Source organism: Schistocerca cancellata, chromosome 6, assembly GCF_023864275.1.
Source record: "Schistocerca cancellata isolate TAMUIC-IGC-003103 chromosome 6, iqSchCanc2.1, whole genome shotgun sequence".
NCBI lineage: Eukaryota > Metazoa > Arthropoda > Insecta > Orthoptera > Acrididae > Schistocerca > Schistocerca cancellata.
This window is the reverse complement of record NC_064631.1, coordinates 661,517,145-661,541,257: the sequence shown is the minus strand read 5'-3', so window position 1 is coordinate 661,541,257 and position 24,113 is coordinate 661,517,145.

The following is a 24,113-nucleotide window of genomic DNA, read 5'->3' as shown; positions in this document are numbered from 1 at the left end:
TCATGTAAATACCTCAAAGTTCAAGAACAGAAGATTGAAATAGTAAAAGAATTCAAATATCTCGGAGAATGGATTACTTGGAATGCTGGGGAAAGCAAAGCAATGGAATCCAGAAAAAATAAACTTGAATTGGCCTTCCAACCAACAAAAAATACATACAACAAAAAATCCCTTTCATGGGGGTCCAAAATTACACATTACAAGACAGTGATTAAGCCAGAAGCACTGTATGCAGCAGAAACACTTAACATGAATTTCAAAGGCCAAATGGAGAAACTTGAGGTAAAGGAAAGAAATATTTTAAGAAAAATCATTGGGCCAAAATTTCAAGACAATAAGATTATATACATCAAAAATGAAACTCTCTACAAGAAAACTGAAAAACTTTCAGATTCTATGCGAAAAAGGAGAATAAATTTTTATGGTCATCTTCTCAGAATGAATTCCAACAGATTAACTAAACAAATCTTTGACTTCTTCCGTAACCGAAAAACGAAGCCCAACTGGTTTAAAGAAACTGAGAAAGACCTAGTGGAATTAAATATTTCAGAAATTTCACTTATTGATCGAACTGCTAAATTAATTACTAAAGATGAAAACATAAGGTTCCAAGACAAATCCACACAAAAGTCCAAATCCTTCATCTCGGAAGAAGAGAGGAGAAGAAGATCAGAAATAATGAAGAAATACTGGGCCCTAAGAAAGGAACAACGCACAAAGAAATGATTGATCCAGCGTACCCCAAAGCGGGTGAAACGAAAGAAGAAGAAAAGCAAGTCTTCTGGCCAAGACCGTATACCAATTAGGTACCTTTCAGCAATAGCTCCATACTGAACAGTCATATATAAGCAAGCGCTTGCTCGATGAAAGATCCGCATCCAAAGACTGGAAAGTTGCATAGGTCACACCAATGTTCATGAAAGATAGCTGGAGTAATCCACTAAATTACAGGCCTGTATCATTAACATCGATATGCAGCACGATTTTGCAACATATATTGTGTTCGAACATCGTGAATTATCTCGAAGACAACGGTCTATTGGCTCCCAGTTAACACGGATTTAGAAAACATCGTTCTTGTGAAACACAACTAGCTCTTTACACACACGAAGTGTTGAGTGCTACTGACAAGGAATTTCAGATTGATACAGTATTTCTAGGTTTCCAAAAGGTTTTTGACACTGTACCACATAAGCGGCTTGTAGTTAAATTTGCTTGTTTATGGAATATTGTCTGTTATGTGACTGGATTCGTGATTATCTGTCAGAGAGGTCTTATTTTATAGTAAATGGCAGAAAGTCATTGAGTAAAACAGAAGTGATTTCTGGCTTTTCCCAAGGTAGTTTTATAGGATCTCTGCTGTTTCGTATCTATATAAACGATTTAGGAGACAATCTGAGCAGCCGTCTCTGGTTATTTGCAGATTATGCTGTCGTTTATAGTCTAGTAAACTCATCAGAAAATCAAAAGAAGTTGCAAAACGGTTTAGAAAAGATACCTAAATGCTCCGAAAATTGACAGTTGACCCTAAATAATGAAAGGTGGAAGATCATTCACGTAAGAGCTATAAAGAATCCGTTACACTTCAGTTACACGATAAAATCGGTCTAATCTAAAGGCCTTAAATTCAACTAAATATTTAGGAATTACAGTTACGAACAATTTAAACTGGAAAGAATACATGGAAAATGTTGTCGAAAAGGCGCACCACATAATGCGTCTCCTTGGCAGAACACTTATAATAAGTAACGAATCTAGTAAAGAGACTGCTTACACTACGCTTGTCGGTCCTTTTTTTGGGGTACTGCAGCGCGGTCTGGGATCCTTATTATTATTATTATTATTATTATTATTATTATTGTTTGTGGTAAGTTCCTATGGGACCATACTGCTGAGGTTATCGGTCCCTAGGCTTACACACTACTTAATCTAACGTAAACTAACTTACGACAACTACACGCATCCACTCCAGGAGGAGGACTCGAACCTCCGACTGGGGGAAGCCGCGCGATCTGTGGCAAGGCGCCCTAGATTGCGCGGCTATCCCGCGCGGCTGGGAATCTTACCACATAGGATTAACCAGATAGAATTAACGGAATACATCGAGAAAGTTCAAAGAAGAGCAGCACGTTTTGCATTATCGCGAAATAGAGGAGAGAGCATCACCAACATGATGCAGGATTTGAGGTGGACACCATCAAAACAAAGGCGATTTTCGTTGCGGCCGAATCTTCTCACGAAATTTCAATCACCAAATTCGTCCTCCGAATTCGAAAATATTTTGTTGACGCCGACCTACATACGACGTTACGATCACCGTAATAAAGTAAGGAAAATCAGAGCTCGCACAGAAAGATATGGATGTTGGTTTTTTTATTCCGCGCCCTGCTCTAGAGTGGAGTAGTAGAGTATTATTGTGAAGATGGTTTCATGAACCCTCTGCCAGGCACTTCAGTGTGATTTGCAGAGCATTCGTGTAGATGTAGATGTAGAAGAATAATAATAACACATATGGTGCACACATATTTCAGTTTGTGCTGTATCTGACACTGTTTCTACTCCGTGCTTTTGATAACGAATATGCAGCTTGACCCCCCTCCTCCCCCCCCCCCCCCCCCCATGAACCATGGACCTTCCCGTTGGTGGGGAGGCTTGCGTGCCTCAGCGATACAGATGGCCGTACCGTAGGTACAACCACAACGGAGGGGTATCTGTTGAGAGGCCAGACAAACGTGTGGTTCCTGAAGAGGGGCAGCAGCCTTTTCAGTAGTTGCAAGGGCAACAGTCTGGATGATTGACTGATCTGGCCTTGTAACAATAACCAAAACGGCCTTGCTGTGCTGGTACTGCGAACGGCTGAAAGCAAGGGGAAACTACGGCCGTAATTTTTCCCGAGGGCATGCAGCTTTACTGTATGATTAAATGATGATGGCGTCCTCTTGGGTAAAATATTCCGGAGGTAAAATAGTTCCCCATTCGGATCTCCAGGCGGGGACTACTCAAGAGGATGTCGTTATCAGGAGAAAGAAAACTGGTGTTCTACGGATCGGAGCGTGGAATGTCAGATCCCTTAATCGGGCAGGTAGGTTAGAAAATTTAAAAAGGGAAATGGATAGGTTAAAGTTAGATATAGTGGGAATTAGTGAAGTTCGGTGGCAGGAGGAACAAGACTTCTGGTCAGGTGACTACAGGGTTATAAACACAAAGTCAAATAGGGGTAATGCAGGAGTAGGTTTAATAATGAATAGGAAAATAGGAATGCGGGTAAGCTACTACAAACAGCATAGTGAACGCATTATTGTGGCCAAGATAGATACGAAGCCCACACCTACTACAGTAGTACAAGTTTATATGCCAACTAGCTCTGCAGATGACGAAGAAATTGAAGAAATGTATGATGAAATAAAAGAAATTATTCAGATAGTGAAGGGAGACGAAAATTTAATAGTCATGGGTGATTGGAATTCGAGTGTAGGAAAAGGGAGAGAAGGAAACGTAGTAGGTGAATATGGATTGGGGCTAAGAAATGAAAGACGAAGCCGCCTGGTAGACTTTTGCACAGAGCGCAACTTAATCATATGTAACACTTGGTTTAAGAATCATGATAGAAGGTTGTATACATGGAAGAACCCTGGAGATACTAAAACGTATCAGGTAGATTATATAATGGTAAGACAGAGATTTAGGAACCAGGTTTTAAATTGTAAGACATTTCTAGGGGCAGATGTGGACTCTGACCACAATCTATTGGTTATGACCTGTAGATTAAAACTGAAGAAACTGCAAAAAGGTGGGAATTTAAGGTAATGGGACCTGGATAAACTGAAAGAACCATAGGTTGTACAGAGTTTCAGGGAGAGCATAAGCGAACAATTGACAGGAAAGGGGTGAAAGAAATACAGTAGAAGAAGAATGGGTAGCTTTGAGGGATGAAGTAGTGAAGGCAGCAGAGGATCAAGTAGGTAAAAAGACGAGGGCTAGTAGAAATCCTTGGGTAACAGAAGAAATATTGAATTTAATTGATGAAATGAGAAAATATAAAAATGCAGTAAATGAAACAGGCAAAAAGGAATACAAACGTCTCAAAAATGAGATCGACAGGAAGTGCAAAATGGCTAAGCAGGGATGGCTAGAGGACAAATGTAAGGATGTAGAGGCTTATCTCGCTAGGGGTAAGATAGATACTGCCTACAGGAAAATTAAAGAGACCTTTGGAGATAAGAGAACCACTTGTATGAACATCAAGAGCTCAGATGGAAACCCAGTTCTAAGCAAAGAAGGGATAGCAGAAAGGTGGAAGGAGTATATCGAGGGTCTATACAAGAGCGATGTACTTGAGGACAATATTATGGAAATGGAAGAGGATGTAGATGAAGATGAAAAGGGAGATACGATACTGCGTGAAGAGTTTGACAGAGCACTGAAAGACCTGAGCCGAAACAAGGCCCCCGGAGTAGACAACATTCCATTGGAACTACTGACGGCCTTGGGAGAGCCAGTCCTGACAAAACTCTACCATCTGGTGAGCAAAATGTATGAAACAGGCGAAATACCCTCATACTTCAAGAAGAATATAATAATTCCAATCCCAAAGAAAGCAGGTGTTGACAGATGTGAAAATTACCGAACAATCAGTTTAATAAGCCACAGCTGCAAAATACTAACACGTATTCTTTACAGACGAATGGAAAAACTAGTAGAAGCCGACCTCGGGGAAGATCAGGATGGATTCCGTAGAAATACTGGAACACGTGAGGCAATACTGACATTACGACTTATCTTAGAAGAAAGATTAAGGAAAGGCAAACCTACGTTTCTAGCATTTGTAGACTTAGAGAAAGCTTTTGACAATGTTGACTGGAATACTCTCTTTCAAATTCTAAAGGTGGCAGGGGTAAAATACAGGGAGCGAAAGGCTATTTACAATTTGTACAGAAACCAGATGGCAGTTATAAGAGTCGAGGGACATGAAAGGGAAGCAGTGGTTGGGAAGGGAGTAAGACAGGGTTGTAGCCTCTCTCCGATGTTATTCAATCTGTATATTGAGCAAGCAGTAAAGGAAACAAAAGAAAAATTTGGAGTAGGTATTAAAATCCATGGAGAAGAAATAAAAACTTTGAGGTTCGCCGATGACATTGTAATTCTGTCAGAGACAGCAAAGGACTTGGAAAAGCTGTTGAACGGAATGGATGGTGTCTTGAAGAGAGGATATAAGATGAACATCAACAAAAGCAAAACGAGGATAATGGAATGTAGTCGAATTAAGTCGGGTGATGTTGAGGGTATTAGATTAGGAAATGAGACACTTAAAGTAGTAAAGGAGTTTTGCTATTTGGGGAGCAAAATAACTGATGATGGTCGAAGTAGAGAGGATATAAAATGTAGACTGGCAATGGCAAGGAAAGCGTTTCTGAAGAAGATAAATTTGTTAACATCGAGTATAGATTTAAGTGTCAGGAAGTCATTTCTGAAAGTATTTGTATGGAGTGTAGCCATGTATGGAAGTGAAACATGGACGATAAATAGTTTGGACAAGAAGAGAATAGAAGCTTTCGAAATGTGGTGCTACAGAAGAATGCTGAAGATTAGATGAGTAGATCACATAACTAATGAGGAAGTATTGAATAGGATTGGGGAGAAGAGAAGTTTGTGGCACAACTTGACCAGAAGAAGGGATCGGCTGGTAGGACATGTTCTGAGGCGTCAAGGGATCACCAATTTAGTATTGGAGGGCAGCTTGGAGGGTAAAAATCGTAGGGGGAGACCAAGAGATGAATACACTAAGCAGATTCAGAAGGATGTAGGTTGCAGTAGGTACTGGGAGATGAAGAAGCTTGCACAGGATAGAGTAGCATGGAGAGCTGCAATAAACCAGTCTCAGGACTGAAGACCACGACAACAACAACATGCAGCTTGAACTGCATACTTGTAGCTACATTACGTTTTCAGTCTCAAACCACACTGAAACCTTCCCGGCGAATAAATAAAACAAATAATGATTGAACTTAATGCGTTTGGACGATAACCTTCCCGTCTAGAATGAAATACTTTAACTTACTTTCCGTCTAACGAAAGAAAGAAAGAGAATTGAACTTTTTGTGCCTTGCAGCTTTCCTGTCTGGACTTGCTTTTGACAACGTGCCTGATATCATAGTAGTTGGCGTACACAATGTTGTACGCCTTGTGCCTTTATTGGTAGCAATATTAATGTGACTGATCGAAAGAAGATTATTTGACTTGAACACATAAGCTTACACCGTGGCCCTTAGTACTGGTTGTCTGTGCATTGAACATGAAAACATACATATATATTTTCCTTACCTTTTATTTTACTGGGTCGCTTCTGGATAACGTCATCTGACTGCATGTCTGAATATACTCACTCTGATCTATTGTTGATAATTATTTAGGTTGTTATTCATTTACTATGATTGCAAATATGTGAGCTAAAACTGTTCTTATTATTCATTTGCTGTTTTGGTTGAAGTTACTGGTGCAAAATCAATGTCATTATTAAATTAAAAAAAAACTGAGAAATCTCAACAAAAGTTAAATCTTATGGTTACTGGGTTCAATGAAAAATAATACGAAATTGACTGAGATAAACTGATCTATTCTGAAAATGATTAAATACAAATTTTTAACTCTTTATAATGATTCAATATATAAAACTTTAGTTTGAGGATCGTTTACATAAAACAGATTAAAAATGTAACAACGAACCTACAATATGCAGTTAGCGCTTACATACCTTTGATGTCTTCATGACGTCGATTTTTACGAACTAATGAATAATTACCCATCATATAATTATAGTTTCCTCAAGTCATACATAGCTGGTGGCGAACAGGCACACCTCTCTGTCTCTACACACAACTTCACTGCTCAAAGGTTGACTCAAGAGTGTTCTGTCGACAATGCTGCGCGCTTCTCGCCCTGCTCCCTGTGTATAAACGCGCGGTCACTCCCGCCAGCAAAGAGCTTGGTGCGTATACTTCAAAGAACTTAAATAAATTTAAAAAATTTTTCTTACACACTATAATTTTTATTTACATATTTCTTAGCTTATAAATATTTTTCATCACTTTATTACTTTGATTTATTTATATTTTGCCGGCCGAAGTGGCCGCGCGGTTCTGGCGCTGCAGTCTGGAACCGCGAGACCGCTACGGTCGCAGGTTCGAATCCTGCCTCGGGCATGGATGTGTGTGATGTCCTTAGGTTAGTTAGGTTTAACTAGTTCTAAGTTCTAGGGGACTAATGACCTCAGCAGTTGAGTCCCATAGTGCTCAGAGCCATTTGAGCCATATTTATATTTTGACCCGCTTGATTTTCTGTTGACAAATTTCAACGGCTACCTTCGTTTAGGAAGTATTATCAATGAATGTACTCATCCACATTTCAGAATTAAATTTTCACTCCAGCGGCGTATGCGCTCATATGAAACCGTAGCGGTCGCGCGGTTCCAGACTGAAGCACCTAGAACCGCTCGGCCACAACAGCCGGCTATGAAACCTCCTGGCAGATTACAACTGTGTGCCGGACCGAGACTCGAACACAGTTTTAATCTACCAGGAAGTTTCATCCACATTTCAGTTTACTGAATTTATTGTCATTTTAACATTTTGGTGACATACTTAAGAAATACACTTTATCGATGGTTTCTCATTTTTTGTGTGTATGTAATAAACGTAGCTTGAGGAACCATCGTATACGGTGCCTTCACATCGCAAACCTACTCTTATATTTTTCATTGGTGAAAACTATGATTTCGTGTATCTCAAGATAGCCTCCTTACTCTATGTAATTCTTATTGTAAATTCATTATTTAGGATCTGGTAATTGTGTATTATATCTCCGAAACTAGCAGACTGGGGATAACAAACAGCTGACGGCTTTTTGATATTTATCACAGGTTATCTTTTATTCCAAAGGAATCTCACCAACTTTCATAATTGATTTCTTGATAAATATTAGTAGTAATAATTAATTCATGATTAATTATGCCAAGTACCGCCAGACAGCAGTTTAGCTTTTATGCTATCGTGGCTGAAGTGACTCTCAACTCTCTCTCCCTGCAGTCCGACTGCCAACCTTTGCGAACGTGGTGAGAAAGCATAAAATTACAGGACTGAGCGCTTACAACACGTCAAAAAAAAAAAAAAAAAAAAGAATCAACTGCACACTGGCAGTAATGAACTTCGTGAATAAAGCGTGAGTAAACCATCTCTACATCTACATCTACTACATCTACATTTATACTCCGCAAGCCACCCAACGGTGTGTGGCGGAGGGCACTTTACGTGCCACTGTCATTACCTCCCTTTCCTGTTCCAGTCGCGTATGGTTCGCGGGAAGAACGACTGTCTGAAAGCCTCTGTGCGCGCTCTAATCTCTCTAATTTTACATTCGTGATCTCCTCGGGAGGTATAAGTAGGGGGAAGCAATATATTCGATACCTCATCCAGAAACGCACCCTCTCGAAACCTGGCGAGCAAGCTACACCGCGAAGCAGAGCGCCTCTCTTGCAGAGTCCGCCACTTGAGTTTGTTAAACATCTGCGTAACGCTATCACGGTTACCAAATAACCCTGTGACGAAACGCGCCGCTCTTCTTTGAATCTTCTCTATCTCCTCCGTCAACCCGATCTGGTACGGATCCCACACTGATGAGCAATACTCAAGTATAGGTCGAACGAGTGTTTTGTAAGCCACCTCCTTTGTTGATGGACTACATTTTCTAAGGACTCTCCCAATGAATCTCAACCTGGTACCCGCCTTACCAACAATTAATTTTATATGATCATTCCACTTCAAATCGTTCCGCACGCATACTCCCAGATATTTTACAGAAGTAACTGCTACCAGTGTTTGTTCCGCTATCATATAATCATACAATAAAGGATCCTTCTTTCTATGTATTCGCAATACATTACATTTGTCTATGTTAAGGGTCAGTTGCCACTCCCTGCACCAAGTGCCTATCCGCTGCAGATCTTCCTGCATTTCGCTACAATTTTCTAATGCTGCAACTTCTCTGTATACTACAGCATCATCCGCGAAAAGCCGCATGGAACTTCCGACACTATCTACTAGGTCATTTATATATATTGTGAAAAGCAATGGTCCCATAACACTCCCCTGTGGCACACCAGAGGTTACTTTAACGTCTGTAGACGTCTCTCCGTTGATAACAACATGCTGCGTTCTGTTTGCTAAAAACTCTTCAATCCAGCCACACAGCTGGTCTGATATTCCGTAGGCTCTTACTTTGTTTATCAGGCGACAGTGCGGAACTGTATCGAACGCCTTCCGGAAGTCAAGAAAAATAGCATCTACCTGGGAGCCTGTATCTAATATTTTCTGGGTCTCATGTACAAATAAAGCGAGTTGGGTCTCACACGATCGCTGTTTCCGGAATCCATGTTGATTCCTACATAGTAGATTCTGAGTTTCCAAAAACGACATGATACTCGAGCAAAAAACATGTTCTAAAATTCTACAACAGATCGACGTCAGAGATATAGGTCTATAGTTTTGCGCATCTGCTCGACGTCCCTTCTTGAAGACTGGGACTACCTGTGCTCTTTTCCAATCATTTGGAACCTTCCGTTCCTCTAGAGACTTGCGGTACACGGCTGTTAGAAGGGGGGCAAGTTCTTTCGCGTACTCTGTGTAGAATCGAATTGGTATCCCGTCAGGTCCAGTGGACTTTCCTCTGTTGAGTGATTCCAGTTGCTTTTCTATTCCTTGGACATTTATTTCGATGTCAGCCATTTTTTCGTTTGTGCGAGGATTTAGAGAAGGAACTGCAGTGCGGTCTTCCTCTGTGAAACAGCTTTGGAAAAAGGTGTTTAGTATTTCAGCTTTACGCTTGTCATCCTCTGTTTCAATGCCATCATCATCCCGGAGTGTCTGGATATGCTGTTTCGAGCCACTTACTGATTTAACGTAAGACCAGAACTTCCTAGGATTTTCTGTCAAGTCGGTACATAGAATTTTACTTTCGAATTCACCGAACGCTTCACGCATAGCCCTCCTTACGCTAACTTTGACATCGTTTAGCTTCTGTTTGTCTGAGAGGTTTTGGCTGCGTTTAAACTTGCAGTGAAGCTCTCTTTGCTTTCGCAGTAGCTTCCTAACTTTGTTGTTGTACCACGGTGGGTTTTTCCCGTCCCTCACAGTTTTACTCGGCACGTACCTGTCTAAAACGCATTTTACGATTGCCTTGAACTTTTTCCATAAACACTCAACATTGTCAGTGTCGGAACAGAAATTTTCGTTTTGATCTGTTAGGTAGTCTGAAATCTGCCTTCTATTACTCTTGCTAAACAGATAAACCTTCCGCCCTTTTTTTATATTCCTATTAACTTCCAAATTCAGGGATGCTGCAACGGCCTTATGATCACTGATTCCCTGTTCTGCACTTACAGAGTCGAAAAGTTCGGGTCTGTTTGTTACCAGTAGGTCCAAGATGTTATCTCCACGAGTCGGTTCTCTGTTTAATTGCTCGAGGTAATTTTCGGATAGTGCACTCAGTATAATGTCACTCGATGCTCTGTCCCTACCACCCGTCCTAAACATCTGAGTGTCCCAGTCTATATCTGGTAAATTGAAATCTCCACCTAAGACTATAACATGCTGAGAAAATTTATGTGAAATGTATTCCAAATTTTCTCTCAGTTGTTCTGCCACTAATGCTGCTGAGTCGGGGGGTCGGTAAAAGGAGCCAATTATTAACCTAGCTCGGTTGTTGAGTGTAACCTCCACCCATAATAATTCACAGGAACTATCCACTTCTACTTCACTACAGGATAAACTACTACTAACAGCGACGAACACTCCACCACCGGTTGCATGCAATCTATCCTTTCTAAACACCGTCTGTACCTTTGTAAAAATTTCGGCAGAATTTATCTCTGGCTTCAGCCAGCTTTCTGTACCTATAACGATTTCAGCTTCAGTGCTTTCTATCAGCGCTTGAAGTTCCGGTACTTTACCAACGCAGCTTCGACAGTTTACAACTACAATACCGATTGCTGCTTGGTCCCCGCATGTTCTGACTTTGCCCCGCACCCGTTGAGGCTGTTGCCCTTTCTGTACTTGCCCGAGGCCATCTAACCTAAAAAACCGCCCAGCCCACGCCACACAACCCCTGCTACCCGTGTAGCCGCTTGTTGCGTGTAGTGGACTCCTGACCTATCCAGCGGAACCCGAAACCCCACCACCCTATGGCGCAAGTCGAGGAATCTGCAGCCCACAAGGTCGCAGAACCGTCTCAGCCTCTGATTCAGACCCTCCACTCGGCTCTGTACCAAAGGTCCGCAGTCAGTCCTGTCGACGATGCTGCAGATGGTGAGCTCTGCTTTCATCCCGTTAGCGAGACTGGCAGTCTTCACCAAATCAGATAGCCGCCGGAAGCCAGAGAGGATTTCCTCCGATCCATAGCGACACACATCATTGGTGCCGACATGAGCGACCACCTGCAGATGGGTGCACCCTGTACCCTTCATGGCATCCGGAAGGACCCTTTCCACATCTGGAATGACTCCCCCCGGTATGCACACGGAGTGCACTTTGGTCTTCTTCCCCTCCCTTGCTGCCATATCCCTAAGGGGCCCCATTACGCGCCTGACGTTGGAGCTCCCAACTACCAGTAAGCCCACCCTCTGCGACCGCCCGGATCTTGCAGACTGAGGGGCAACCTCTGGAACAGGACAGGCAGCCATGTCAGGCCGAAGATCAGTATCAGCCTGAGTATCAGCCAGAGACAGAGCCTGAAACCGGTTCGTCAGACAAACTGGAGAGGCCTTCCGTTCAGCCCTCCGGAATGTCTTTCGCCCCCTGCCACACCTTGAGACGACCTCCCACTCTACCACAGGTGAGGGATCAGCCTCAATGCGGGCAGTATCCCGGGCAACCACAGTCGTAGCCCGATCGGGGGATGCGTGGGACGAGCTGGCCGTCCCCGACAAACTCCCATCCGGACCCCCACAGTGATGCCCATTGGCAACAGCCTCAAGCTGTGTGACCGAAGCCAACACTGCCTGAAGCTGGGAGCGAAGGGATGCCAACTCAGCCTGCATCCGAACACAGCAGTTGCAGTCCCTATCCATGCTAAAAACTTGTGCAAAGAACGTCTGAACTAATCTACACAGAGCGCAAACAAATCGACACAAAATTTAAACGGTTATTAAAATACGAGATTGCCTAGTAAATGCAGTAACTTGTGCACTGCTGACACACTGCTCGGCGGCGGAAGGAGACTACGCGAATTTACACTATTCAGGTACTAAAACGCGATGCTACAACTCTCAAATACTATAATACGCACGAAATTTATGAATTTAACAATGCAAGTACCAAAAACACGCAAATAAATTAAGAATTAAACTATGTAACAAATGAGTGAGCTAGGAGTATACGAGTTGCTGCTGCAGCTGCTTATCCAACGGCGGCAGGGAGCACACTGACTGTGACCAACCGACACTGGCCGTTCAAAACAAAAACATAAGACAGACGACTACGCGAATTTACCCTATTCAGGTACTAAAACGCGATGCTACAACTCTCAAATACTATAATACGCACGAAATTTATGATTTAAACAATGCAAGTAACAAAAACACGCAAAGAAATTAAGAATTAAACTATGTAACAAATGAGTGAGCTAGGAGTATACGAGTTGCTGCTGCAGCTGCTTATCCAACGGCGGCAGGGAGCACACTGACTGTGACCAACCGACACTGGCCGTTCAAAACAAAAACATAAGACAGACGACTACGCGAATTTACCCTATTCAGGTACTAAAACGCGATGCTACAACTCTCAAATACTATAATACGCACGAAATTTATGATTTAAACAATGCAAGTAACAAAAACACGCAAAGAAATTAAGAATTAAACTATGTAACAAATGAATGAGCTAGGAGTATACGAGTTGCTGCTGCAGCTGCTTATCCAACGGCGGCAGGGAGCACACTGGTGCTCTCTCGGTAAAGTTAGTCCTCCTGTCGGTATATCTGGGATCCCTTCTAGCTGTCTCACTCTGTACGTGATATAGACGCGTGGAGTGGACTCAGCCGCTTATTGGCCACATAATATCTTTCAGCGTTACAGATAGTATCACGGAGTTATCTCATTCTGAAGCGGCGAAAGAAACGCTAAACGCCGGACAGTCGGAATCACGTAATAGATTCCTAACCAACCAGCGCACAAGTCAGTAATTTGGCTTACCAGCAAAACCTTGCAATATTAATAGAGTTAGTGTACTAAAGTTGAGAATATTTTCGAAGTTCCCCTCCCAGAAACCAGAGTCAGGCCCATTTCAGCTTTTCCGTGGGCCGAACCCGGTTGCAGCGGAAGATAAGAAGCTTAAACGCCGCTCTACCCTCTTTCCCCTCCGCTTCGTTCCCTGCTCTCCCTTCTGAACTCTCCATTTCTTCCACATCAAAAAAAAGAAAATGGATTCTGTACGCGTAAGTCGACATAGCGTGCGATGGGCGAATACTCCCTGTCGCTGCCTCTTCATGAGACTCCCAAAACCGGATTTCGCAAAACGATTTCACAGTAACGCTTCTGATCGATCATGTAAACAGTCCAATACCGTTTCTGGAAATGCAGTTCTGTCTGCCGTATTTCCTCTTTGACAATCGATTTCAGCTCCCGTGAAAACGCACAACAGTTTCTGAAACGTGCTTAGGCTGTCAAGTTACGACTAGTTTCTGTTAATCTCGACGCAGTGAATTTTTGGGTGGTCAAGGAGAAGAAGTAATATTTCAATTAGCATGAAGGTGCCTACTTCCAGTATTTAACTGAAGAGAAACAGAGCCGTTGCACTAACTAAATTAGAAAAGGGAACAGCTGGCGGCTAGAGATCATTTGTGTACAACAACCGACAACTGGAAAACTGATACGACCGGTCTTGCAAAACCGCACCAGGCCTTAACTCGTAAACACGAGAGCGAAAAACGCTTTCCGAAATTCGGTTTTGGAAGTGTTGTCTCATGTAAAACTTTAGTAGCGCTGTATGTCATCTTTGACAGCGGGCCGGAGACAAACTTGTTGTCAAACAGATGCAATACTCTGCCAGCCCGTAAACAGCAGCTCGCAGCGCTCTAAAAATCCCGTGGCGGCACAGCAGCAAGTCTGTTACTGTTTGTTTATGGAGATGCTTGTCAGGTGTCTCAAGATTAATAGTGTACCGGCCATGATTTACCACTAACTATTCTTTATTTGTAATTGTAACTTCTTTGTTTAGAGCTCTAGGCCACTTTTACTGTTCAAACTTCGTGAAACCCACCACTCACCACCTGAAGCCCCACGTGTCACTGGAGTTTGGCTGCATCGATCAATGTTAACAGATGTAATTAGGCTATTTAGGTTTTTATGTTGGTAACGACACGTAGTGCTCTGTATGAAAATCGCTGACTGCACTGTGTGCAATCTGTGACTGGTTGGACTCATTGTTGGAATATTCGCTTGTGTAGTGTTGGGCAGTTGGATGTGAACAGCGCGTAGCGTTGGGCAGTTGGAGGTGAGCCGACAGCAGTGCTGGATGGGGGGACAGAGATGCCAGAGGTTTGAGCGGACGATCTGGACGTGTGTCCGTCAGAAAAAAAGAAATTTGTTTAATTGATAATGACTTTTGAACGCTTTAACGTAAATACATTGTTTGTTCTCTATCAAAATCTTTCATTTGCTAACTATGCCTATCAGTAGTTAGTGCCTTCAGTAGTTAGAATCTCTTATTTAGTTGGCAGTATTGGCGCTAGCTGTATTGCAGTAGTTCGAGTAACGATGATTTTTGTGAGATGATTCATGAAAGGTACAGGTTATTGTTAGTCAGGGCCATTCTTTTGTAGGGATTATTGAAAGTCAGACTGCGTTGCGCAAAAAATATTGTGTGTCAGTTTAGTGATGATCAGAATAAATAAACACAAAAATAGCTGACTACGTTCAGTTTTGCTCAGCTGTTTCAAAATCAAATAACGTTAGAGTTTTTCCAGCACTGCCATTCATAATTTTTCAAAGGGGGCGTTTCACAGACTTCAGTGTCACGATCCAAATAGTACTATCTACTGAACGCTATTTTAGCGGCGCGTGTATCCCACAAGCTCGAACACAAACAGTGCAGTGACTCTCGCTGTGATGTGTGCATCTTGACGGATCGCTATCTGTTATATGGACAAATTCGAACAATCGTCTCTAGAAAAAGCAGATAAGTAACCCAAATCGATGTTATCGGTCTGTAAATCATACACTTGGGGTTTGGCCACATGGCAGAAAAATTTTAGAACAGTTCTGTCGTTATACGGATAAGTAACATGATCCTAAAATACAGTTTACCGTGGAGAACATCCTCCATTGATGTTTTTGGTATGAGACACACCGATGAAAGTTTAGACCGAAAAGATTTTTGGAGTGCCAAGCATGTCATTGTGGTCTTCAGTCCAAAGACTGGTTTGCTGCATAGCAACTGCAACCAACATCCATTTGAAACTGTTCAATTTATTCATCCCTTGGTTTCCCTCTACAATTTCTACGCACCACACTTCCTTCCAGTACCAAATTGACAATTCATTCGTTCCTCAGGTTGTCGTTTATGAAGCGATCCCTTGTTTTACTCGTATGGTGCTATGAATTTCTTTCTCTTAAATTCAAATCACTACCTTCTCATTTATTATTCGATCTATCTGTCTAATCTTCAGCATCCTTCTACTCTCTTCTTAACTGCTCATCATCGTCGTTTCATTTCCATCGAAGGCTGCATTGGGGACCAATACTTTCAGAAAAGACTCCCTAACACAAAATTTATATTAGACGTTAATAAATTCTCTTTTTCACAAACGCTGTTCTTTCTATTGCCAGTTTGCACTTTATCTCCTCTCGTCTTCGGTAGTTTGTTATTCTGCTGCACAAAGAGCACTTTTAATGTCTCAGCTCCTAATAAAATTCTCTCTGGTCACCTGGTTTAATGTGACTACTGCAAGATAACTTAAATTTATGCTCAGAATTCTTCATAATTTAAAAAGAAGCTGTGGGAGAAATTTCGAATACCAACAGTACGCTCATATAGGAGGGAAGCCGTGACAGCTAGAAAGCGACGACACGCAAGGAAATCTGAATGAAAATATGTAGTGCAATTATTAATAGTTCAAATGGCTCTGAGCTCTATGGGACTCAACTTCTGAGGTCATCAGTCCCCTAGAACTTAGAACTACTTAAACCTAACTAACCGAAGGACATCACGCACATCCATGCCCGAGGCAGGATTCGAACCTGCGACCGTAGCGGTCGCGCGGTTCCAGACTGTAGTGCCTAGAACCGCTCGGCCACTTATTAATAGTCCTAAGTTATTCATTAACTGCCATTTTGTAAAGTTAATGACTGACACTCTCTTAGGTTTAATAGTTTCCGATCAGTAATAAATGTAAATACAGTTCTGAAGGGCAATTACTTTGGATTTCTCTTTCAGCGGACAAGGTGACCTTGCGGCGCCAAGCCCTGTGCAAGTGGTGAAAAAGACAAATGCGAACAGACAGGCAGAGGGAGGCCGCCGACACGAGTCGAGTTGGGTCCTCACATTAGTAATGCAGAAAAATCAGAATTGTTGCGACAGCTCTAACATCGGAACTGGCGGCAGCATATGATGGGAAAACGTCGTCTCTATTATTTAAGTTGCGGAATGCAGGATTTTCCAAACTAAAATTGATTGTAGCGTGTGTGCGGCTACCAAGTGCATCATGGCGTCAACGGGCACAAGGGCTTCTTGTAGTAATGGTCACCCATACTGAGAAGTGAAGACGTCTGTCATCCGCTACCTCATCTCAAGAGCAGGAGCTCGACATCTATGTATCCAAAGCGGGGCAGTTCTTACCTTTGCTAACCATTTTAAGACTTGTCAGAGAGCTCCGTCAGGATTTCAAGATATGTGATGCAGTCTTGGGAAATATAGTAGTTAAAGTTAATTGCCTTTAAATTGTTATTTGCCTTAGCAAGTTTTCTATTTCCTTTATTAAAGTAAATTTAAGTCTTGAGGTTGACTGTATAAATGTTTTTCAGAAGTTCACATTTACGACAAAACTTGTCATCACAAACATCTTAAGAATACGATGTTGAACGCTCTCTCTTAAATGAGGAATTGTAAATAATTTCTACGGTCGCTTTTTTAATTACATTTGAAAAGCATATGTTTCAGTTAAAATAGAGTTTTTGACAGAATTTTCTAGAAGTAATTATTAATACGACAACTTTTTTAGTCACACTGCACAACAGAGATTTGCATTGGTAACGAGTGCGCTACAGTTAAATTAAAGTCAGCTTACCCATCTTGTGTTTGAGCTTGCAGAAAGTTTAAACGTAGAATACGCAAGTATTTCAGTTTAAATGTAACGTCGTTATCTTTAAAATCAGATTAAAGTTTCGCAATTTAACTGCAGTCACTTTTCATACAGAAACATTGAATAAAATTTGGTCACTCAGAGCTGATGGCCTATCTACGGATTTCTAGTTGGATTTTTCAGGGGAAGTCTTGACTCAGTGACCACAGCTCTCGTCCAGTCTCACTGAGGCAAGCTGCTGTTGCGGAAGTTGACTGGAACCACCATAGGATAGAAGTTGCGCATAACGTAGGCAGTGGTATTGTCGTGCGAGGATTAGTACACTGTTCTGTCTAAGACCGAATCATCTCTGTACTTTGGTGATAACGTTCTATACTGTAAAGTGCCTTATCAGATTAGGAAAATATATTACACAGAGGTGACAAAAGTCATAGAACACCACCCAATATCCTATCGGACCTCTTTTCACCCGCAGTAGAGTAGCAACTCGACATGGCATGTGCTCAATAAGTTGTTAGAAGTCCTCTGCAGAAAAATTGAGCCATCTTGGCTCTACAGCCGTCCATAATTCCGAAAATGTTGCCGGTGCAGGATTTTGTGTGGGAATGGACCTCTCCACTAAGTCCCATAAAAGTCAGATAGGATTCATGTCGGGCGATCTGGGTTGTCAAACCATTTTGCTCGAACGGGCCGCCGGCCGGGGTGGCCGAGCGGTTCTAGGCGCTACAATCTGGAATCGCACGACCGCTATGGTCGCAGGTTCGAATCCTGCCCCGGGCATGGATGTGTGTGGTGTCCTTGGGTTAGTTAGGTTTAAGTAGTTCTAAGTTGTAGGGGACTGATGACCTCAGATGTTAAGTCCCATAGTGCTCAGAGCCATTTGAACCATTTTTTTCGAACGGGCCCGGATGTTCTTCAAACCAATTGCAAACGATTGCGGCCCTGTGATATGGCATATTGTCACCCACAAAAAATCAAATCGTTGTTTTGCTGCAAATGGTGTCCAGGTAGACGAACATAACCATTTCAAGTCTATGATCGGTTCAGTTAGACCAGAAGAACCGGTCCACTCCATGTAAACACACCCAAAACCGTTATGGAGATTGTACACTGCTTTGTTGACAACTTGGCTTCGTGAGGTACGAGGTGCATTCAAGTTCTAAGGCCCCCGATTCTTTTTCTCTGGACTCGAAAGATATAGAAACATGTGCATTGTTTTAAAATGAGGCTGCGTTCATTGTCAATACGTCCCAGAGATGGCAGCACCGTACGGCAGATGGAATTTTACCGCCAGCGGCGAGAATGAGAACTGTTTTAAATACTTAAAATGGCGACGTTTTCCTTACTTGAACAGCGTGCAATCATTCGTTTTCTGAATTTGCGTGGTGTGAAACCAATTGAAATTCATCGGCAGTTGAAGGAGACATGTGGTGATGGAGTTATGGATGTGTCGAAAGTGCATTCGTGGGTGCGACAGTTTAATGAAGGCAGAACATCGTGTGACAACAAACCGAAACAACCTCGGGCTCGCACAAGCCGGTCTGACGACATGATCGAGAAAGTGGAGAGAATTGTTTTGGGGGATCGCCGAATGACTGTTGAACAGATCGCCTCCAGAGTTGGCATTTCTGTGGGTTCTGTGCACACAATCCTGCATGCCTACCTGAAAATGCGAAAAGTGTCATCCAGGTGGGTGCCACGAATGCTGACGGACGACCACATGGCTGCCCATGTGGAATGTTGCCAAGCAATGTTGACGCGCAACGACAGCATGAATGGGACTTTCTTTTCGTCGGTTGTGACAATGGATGAGACGTGGATGCCATTTTTCAATCCAGAAACAAAGCGCTAGTCAGCCTAATGGAAGCACACAGATTCACCGCCACCAAAAAAATTTCGGGTAACCGCCAGTGCTGAAAAAATGATGGTGTACATGTTCTGGGACAGCGAGGGCGTAATCCTTACCCATTGCGTTCCTAAGGGCACTACGGTAACAGGTGCATCCTACGAAAATGTTTGTAAGAACAAATTCCTTCCTGCACTGCAACAAAAACGTCCGGAAAGGGCTGCGCGTGTGCTGTTTCAGCAAGACAACGCACCCGTACATCGAGCTAACGTTACGCAACAGTTTCTCCGTGATAACAACTTTGAAGTGATTCCTCATGCTCCCTACTCACCTGACCTGGCTCCTAGTGACTTTTGGCTTTTTCCAGCAATGAAAGACACTCTCCGTGGCCGCACATTCACCAGCCGTGCTGCTATTGCCTCAGCGATTTTCCAGTGGTCAAAACTGGCTCCTAAAGAAGCCTTCGCCGCTGCCATGGAATCATGGCGTCAGCGTTGTGAAAAATGTGTGAGAAGTAACGCCAGTTTCATCGATTTCGGGTGAGTAGTTAATCAGAAAAAAAATCGGAGGCGTTAGAACTTGAATGCACCTCGTATGCACCACATTCGGACCCTACCATCAGCTCTTACCAGCCGAAATCGGGACTCATCTGACCAGGTGACGATTTTCCACTCGTCTAGGGTCCAACCGATATGGTCGCGAGCCCAGAAGAGTCGCTGCAGGCGACTCATTTCGGTTGTCTGCTGTCGTAGACTTTTTTCGCCGTACTGTCCGGACGAATACGTTCATCGTAAGTCACACTTTTATGTCTGCGGTTATTTCACGCAGTATTGCTTGTCTGTTAGCACTGACAACTCTATAAAAAACATCGCTGCTCTTCGTCGTTAAGTGAGGCTGTAGGCCATTGCACCGTCCGGGTGACATGTAATGCCTGAATTTTTGTATTCTCAGCACAGTCTTGTCACTTTGCATCTCGAAACATTGAGTTCACTAACGATTTCCGAAATGGAATGTCCCATGCGTCTAGCTTCAACTACCACTCCGCATTAATTCCCGTCGTGCGGCCATAAAGGCATCGCTAGTTTTTGGCAAGAATCATCTGAGTACAAATCACTGCTCCGCCAACGCATTACAATTTTGTACCTTCCTGTACCTGACATCTGCATTTGTCCATATCGCTATCCCATAACCTTTGTCAGCTCGTTGCAGGAATACATGTCAGATGTTCAGTGAATATTTTGTAGCGTATAAAAGGCCAGAAAGATTTCGGTTTATTGAGTGTAGAAATACATTGAGGCCCATCTGGAGCAATGAAGGTGAAGTAGTTCGACGTGCTGACACACAGAAGGCGTGACAGGCGGTCGTTTTTTTGTGATTAAGACTCGCGTGGTCGACCTCCGCAACAAAGACAGTGAGACGTGCAGGCAGAGTTTGCAGTGGGTGGCCGCAGATTCTGTTAACTACCTCCAAGACAGAGGAAAATTCTTCGCTTAGTACAGTCCTAGCAATGAACGTGCAAGTAAGCGCACAGATATGTAAATTACTGATCATCATAGTTAAACGACAATACTGCGAAAAGATATGGTGGAGTGCACTTTCGTGCACTTAAGTTTCTAACTCTTCAGGTATGAGTTCACGTGGGATATTGGTGAAAACTTCGACGAACGGTTCGTATACGCTACATTCCGTGTCCGCCCTCGGTAGCTGATGGTCAGCGCGACAGAATGTCAATCCTAAGCGCAAGGGTTCGATTCCCGGGTGAGTCGGAGATTTTCTCCGCTCAGGGACTGGGTGTTGTGTTGTCCTAATCACCATCATTTCATCCCCATCTACGCGCAAGTCGCCGAAGTGCCGTCAAATCGAATCATCTTGCACCCGGTGAATAGTCTACCCGACGGGAGACCCCAGTCACACGAATCACTACATGCCGTTAACTCTGTTTAATTTTTGTTAATGCTCGTCTTATAACTTCTTTTGAAGATGTTTCCATTGGTATCCCTTGTCGTCTCTGAGACCAATGAAATAGTAGCAGCAAACCTCCAAGTTTTATTTCTCGTTGTGCCTGGCACTGGGGTTTGAAAAGCGTCTCTGTAACGATCCCGTGCCCGTGGAGAAGCGTGCCATTCTTCGTTGAGTCTTTTCTCTTCTTTTAATCGTGTATATGCTAAGGCTGATGGCAATGCTCAAAATCGGTGAAAAAGTATTCTGTAAGCTACATGTTTTGTGGATGAGTTAAGATACTGTAAGATTGTTCGAATGAATCACAGCTTAGCATTCGCCTTCCCTTCAGTTGCCTTTGTGTGCTAATTACCTTTTAGGACGATTCGGTCGCTTATGCCTGGGTGCTTTTAGGTATGTGCTACCGAGGTGTCAGTGTAAACATAGGCGATACTCCAACCCGAACATCGGGCACTCCACAACTACTGAAACTATGTTTAAAAAACAAATACTTCTATTCGACGTAACACAAATACTCAGTCTCATGTGAACCACCAAAGAAACGGGTACAGGCATGTGTATTCAAATACAGAGATATGCAAACAGGCAGAACACGTGTCTGAGATCGGCAACGCCTAGATAAGACAACAAGTGTCTGGCGCAGTTGTTAGATCGGTTACTGCTGCTACAATGGCAGGTTATCAACATTTAAGTAAGTTTGAACATGGTGTTATAGTCGGCTCACGAGCAATGGGACACAGCATCTCCGAGGTAGCGATGAATGGGGATTTTCCCGTACGACCATTTCACGAGTGCACCGTGAATATCAGGAATCCGGCAAAATATCGAATCTTCGACATCGCTGCGGCCGGTGAAAGATCCTGCAAGAACGGGACCAACGATGACTCAGGAGAATCGTTCCGCGTGACAGAAGAGCAACCCTTCCGCAAATTGCTGCAGATTTCGATGCTGGGCCATCAACAAGTGTCAGCGTGCGAAACATTCAACGAAACCGGCCCACTCATGTACCCTTGATGACTGCACAACATAAAGATTTACACTTCGCCTAGACCCGTCAACACCGTCATTGGACTGTTGATGACTGGACACATGTTGCCTAGTCGTACGAGTCTCGTTTCAAAGTGTGTCGAATGGATGGACGTGTACAGGTATGGAGACAACCTCATGAATCCGTGAACCCTGAATGTCAGCAGGGGACTGTTCAAGTTGATGGAGGCTCTTTAATGCTGTGGGGCAGTTAGAGTGATGTGGGACCTCTGACACGTTTAGATACGACTCTGACAGATGACACGTACGTAAGCATCCTATCTGATCACCTCCATGCATTCATGTACATTGTGCAATCCGACGGACTTGGGCAATTCCATCAGGACAATGCGACACCCCACATGTCCAGAATTGCTACAGAGTGGTCCCAGGAACACTCTTTGGAGTTCAAATACTTCCTCTGACCACCAGACTCCCAAGACACGGGATGCCTTGCAACGTCCTGTTCAGAAGAGATCTCCATCTCCTCGTACTCTTAAGGATTTATGAACAGCCCTTCAGCACTACTTCAGACATTAGTCGAGTCCATTCCACGTCTTGTTTCGACACTTCTGTGTACTCGCGGGAGGCCCTGCTCGACATTAGGCAGGTGTACCATTTTCCTTGGCTCTTCAGTGTAGTATTTCTAGCCTGTAACAGTCCTTCCCTGGGGCCATATGCAACTGGTGCACAATACAGTCCTCTGTCTGGCGTAGGCACGGCAGTAACTGTATCGTACATTGTGAAAAAGTGGTGTCGTTTCTCTTCGAACTGCTGGGCTGCGGTGAGTGGATCAGTAGCAGCCACTGTGACTTCAACTGAGTCTCTCAGGAAGCCTCGCTGCGCCTCTGGAGCACCTCTCGCTAACACTGTACAGGAACTCTGCGGGTGAAGCCGCAAAGCACGACTAATGTACCTAGTGCGTAGTGGTGTTAAGCTGCGCACTATTTGCTCCACGTGATGCGCAACACAATTAAAGGATCACCTCTTCGGAATCCCTTAGCTGTCTGACACTGAGACCCGTAAGTTTTAAATTTCGTTCAAAATTTTCTACAACCTTCCTCTGCAAAAGCGTTCCGTCTGCGAAATACCCTTTGGCTCGACAACGCTTCGGACAGAAATGTGTTGACATGCGGGCAGCGCTCAGAAGATCATGTGAAGCGTAAGGTGAGTGGCACCATAATTTCGCCGGAGCTGTGACCAACGCTATTGCGGACGTGTCACACGATGGGAGTGTCGTCAATCTCCCTTGCCCACATTTCAGCCTTTCTTTTGATGCGTATGCGATGGGAGTCAGAACAACAGTGCAGAACGTTGTAGTCACGTGGTTTTCTTGTGGGTGGCCGAGGAAAACTTTTCAGACAGACCGCCGCCCAGAATCGTCGCAAGTCGACCTCATGGGGTGACATAAGGGCGTCTGTGAAACCAGTGCTTTTATTGGGGCGTTGATTACCACATAATTCGTGGCCGAAAACGACAGTTCGCATTGCAGTGAGCAACAGAATGTTCTTCACGAGAACGTTTGACACTGCCAACACCCCTGGACGTTTGAACCCTTCTCTGAGAACATTGTGGAACTACAACTCTACTGAACGTGATCGCACCCCTTTGGAGTGCAGCGCCACCGCGATTTCTGATCCGTGTACAGATTGGAATCACAAGGGACGGTTCCAAACCATCCGAAGAAATTTGAAAGTGATCTGAAGCAGCAAAGGGTATTCACACCCTCTTGTTTCACAAGTATCAGAGGGGTGTCAAGCCGGCCGGAGTGGCCGTGCGGTTCTAGGCGCTACAGTCTGGAACCGGGCGACCGCTACGGTCGCAGGTTCGAATCCTGCCTCGGGCATGGATGTGTGTGATATTCTTAGGTTAGTTAGGTTTAATTAGTTCTAAGTTCTAGGCAACTTATGACCTCAGAAGTTAAGTAGCATAGTGCTCA